The sequence below is a fragment of the Melanerpes formicivorus genome, unplaced genomic scaffold (genome assembly GCF_026170545.1).
Source record: "Melanerpes formicivorus ecotype bairdi unplaced genomic scaffold, bMelFor1.0.p_v2 SCAF_18, whole genome shotgun sequence".
Classification (NCBI taxonomy): Eukaryota; Metazoa; Chordata; class Aves; order Piciformes; family Picidae; genus Melanerpes; species Melanerpes formicivorus.
In genome coordinates, this window is record NW_027142370.1 from 3609336 (window position 1) to 3612833 (window position 3498).

Consider the following 3498-nt stretch of genomic DNA (forward strand, 5'->3'; position numbering starts at 1 on the left):
GCGCAGCATTTCCTTGCCACATGTACAAAAGGCGCTGGGGAGGGCCGGAGTGAAGGAATGTTGGTGACAAAGCTCATGGCCGTTGCTTCATCCTCTCATTCCAATGGCGTGAGCTGGGAAGTGCAGCATGGTGTAGAATCTTGTCATGGGAGCCTGGGAAGCATCCAGCCGCAGAGAGGCTGCTCCAAAGGGGATGGAAGCGGAGCTCGGGCCGGCCTTGCGTGCTCTGCCGACAGTTTCCGAGGACGTGCCGACATCTCCTGGAAAGGCTTGACTCGGGTCATTGTTCTGCCTCTCCGATGCTTCATCACATGTTTCCTGCATTGCTCTGCCCGATTGTTATTTGTTTTTGACCAAGGACATGTGTGTCTGTAAATAATCTCTTCAGTGAGTCTGCTTTTTGCTCTTTTTTTAACTCTGGTTTCCAAATGACATTAACCCCCAGTCCCCCCTCTCAGCAGCCTCCTGGGGTACCTGGGAGGCTTGTGTGTCCTGTCCCACCCCCCCCAGCCAGCCCCATAACTGAGTACTCCCAACATGTGTTTCATCACATCACCCTTAGAGGTGCTTTAGATGTCAGGAGAGTTCTGGCAGGTGAGGTCTCTCTCTGGCAAGGACTTGGAGTCACCTCTGTATCACACAAGCAGCTCTGCCACAAATCAGAGCCTTCCAAGGAAGAGCTCACTGAGGAAGGAGGTGTACAGGAGATCCAGCTGGGGCCTCACCTCAAAGCCAGCTCTAAGTCCTCCATCAGACAGAGAAATACTGATGATTAAAGCCTGTGGCTTTGAAACCATCTCCCAAGCAACCTATTCAAGTGCAGGGTAGATTGGACTGATTTGGACCCTGCAGCAGGTCCTGGTACCTTCTCTGACCTCAATATCATAGCAGGAGAGTTTTCACCACCCACACAGCAGGTTTGAAACAATCTTCTTTTTCTTGCTTCCAGGGATAGAAATATTTCCCTCTGGCACTCCAAGTGACCACCAAGGAAGGGAAGAGGAGGAGCATGGTCTGGCAGATGTGTGGCACTGGAAGGTCAGTTCTGTGGTGGGCTGGATCCCTGGCTAAGGAGGTCCTGCTGCAAGGCTAAGGCGCTGGTTCCCCTCACTTCTGTGTCAGGCAGCCCTCCTCATAGTGCAGCTGCTTGGGATGGGCTGAGAGTTGTCTTTCTGGTGCAGCTTTGGGTGAGTGGACACTTGTTGAGCTGCTTGAAAGGCTGGCTGAGGACAGCTCCCCCCAAAGCAGGGCAGCCCAGATGAGCTGCAGGGTTCCACCTGCTAGCATTTCAGCATCACCTCTGAATCTGATGCATACTAAGTATCCCAACCTCCACCAAACCCACTACATGTTCATGGTTCAGGCATTACTCTGTGGCTCCTGAACTGCTGTGGAGTTACAGAAAGATTCAAGTTGCAAGGGACTTTGATCTAGTTCCAGCCTTCCATTTCTTCTGCCTTCAGCCCCTGCAACTCCAGTTCCCCACTCACTGCAAACCCATGCCTAAGCACACAGAAGGAGCAGGTGAGATGACATCCACTTGTGAACACCACCCAAGAGGCAGGGTAGCTGTCCTTTCCTCAGCCACCTGCCTTGCCTCTGAGTCTTTCTTTGCTTTCCTCTCTCCATGAAGGACTCTCTGAACTTCTTCCCTTCTCCACCACCTCCAGCAGCTGTTTCTGCCTCGCAAGGATTTCTTGGTGGAGTCACTGGGTACTAATCTGCAACCATTTAGACCATGGCTGTAAATCCTCTCTTGGATCCCACAACACAGGGATTGTCATGTGCTCTGCCACAAAAGCAGTAAAAAAAGCCTCTTGTCAGACCCAAGAGCCCAAGGGTGCGAGGAGCCTTGTTTGCCATGGCTTCGCAAGCACGCAGGAGCTCGCTGTGGCCATGGCATGGCTTTGGAACAGAGAGCCCTCAGCTGGAAGCACTGGACAGCTCACAAACCTGCAGAGCCTCAGCTCTGGGCCCTGTAACAGCTCTGCAACAGAGAGGATGGTGCAAGTGCTGCAGAAACACTGGGCAAATCAACCAGTGTTGTATAACGCCGTCCGAGGGACCACACAAGGGACTGTGTGGAATGCTGGGGAGGAGAAGACAGAGGCCATCAGTGCTGCTGAAGCTGGCTAACCCTGCCACATCCCCAAGCCCCTGGTATATTTATCCCATGGGAAGGTTGTTGCAGGGCATTCTGCTTAGAGAAGACCGTGAAGAGCCTCATGGGTTGAATCCCACCGTGCTGGGCCAGCAGGAAAAGCTTTGCTTTCCTTCCAGCTCAGCCACCACTGCTGAGACCTGTGGCTCTGAATCTCTTTCTCTCTTCTTTTCAGCCTGCAGCAGAGAAAACCCTCCATTCACAAGGGTTTCTGCTGACCTCACTCATGTTTTCCCAACACCAGTGTGGCCAAGTGAACAAGGGTGGGATTTGGAGTTACTGGGAGCCAGCCTGGGAGCCAAGATGATTAAGTCCATTGGCCCTGGCCCAAATCTAAAGTGAAAACCCTGCTCCCCATGCTCACCTTCCCCAGTCAATGATCCCTTTATCAGGCCAGCAGTTACTAACTCCCCTCTGACTCTGACCACTCCAAAATATCTCCAGGGCCTGGCAAGGGGAAGAAGAATAACCCCATCTCCTTTGAGACCTCAGTGCAGCCTCTTAACTCCTCAGGTTTCTTGCCCAAGTCCTGGCTCTCTTTTATGTAGCTTCAAAAAGGCATCATTATTGTCTCTTTGCCTATAGCCCTCCCTGCTCCAGCTCTATTCAGGCATAATGGGGCTTCTCTGAGAAAAACGAGCTGATAACATCACTTCTCAGGCAAAGAGGCTCAACTCTCCCCTCAGCAGGCCTGTGAAGGTCCTGGCATGGCAGTCTGGCAGCCCCAAAGCATAACCTGTCTCCCCATGCTTTGCAAGGAGTTGTGCTCTGCTGGGTAGCTGCACAAAACCCACCAGAAGCCAGCAAGCCAGAAGTACCAGAGCTTAGAGAACGCTGCTGAGAGGTAACACTTCCCCCCTGCCCTCATCACCACCCCAGAACTCAAAAGAACAAAGGGTTGCATGGAATTTATATTATTTCACATAGTAAACATTAAGCAACTTGTGGTTGATGTAAAAGCTTCATTAATAGGCTGGTGAAATTCCTTGGGACCCCTCCAAGCTCGTGTATGACCTCCAGCTCTGCTCCTGCAGGCATGGGCTCCCTCGTGCCCCCTCTCCTCCCCAAAGAGATGTTGGTTTTTAATGCCCCAGTAGCAGAACAAAGTAGTTTGCAGCAGAAGAGCTGCCTGCTCTGCCCCCCCTGTGTGCTGCACTGGAGCCTGATGCTCAGCTCAGGGCCTGCTCTCCTGCCTGCTGTGACAACATTAAGCCTCCTACACCTGGGTCTCCACCTTTGCAGTGAGGATTACTGAAATACACTGTTTAAAGGGAAATAGCTTAAACAGGAGCTGTGTGTGGTGACACTCTGGGCCAAGGTGTCTTAAAACCCAATGG

General features: G+C 52.2%; 1 long non-coding RNA gene across 1 annotated transcript; it reads left to right on the forward strand.

Moving 5' to 3' along the window:
- The first annotated feature begins 6 nt into the window (after positions 1-6).
- LOC137446741 (uncharacterized) lies at positions 7-2466 on the forward strand. The gene is made up of 3 exons (XR_010988705.1): positions 7-387; positions 950-1038; positions 1634-2466. It is a non-coding gene; the product is annotated as an uncharacterized lncRNA (long non-coding RNA).
- The last annotated feature ends 1032 nt before the right edge of the window (positions 2467-3498 follow it).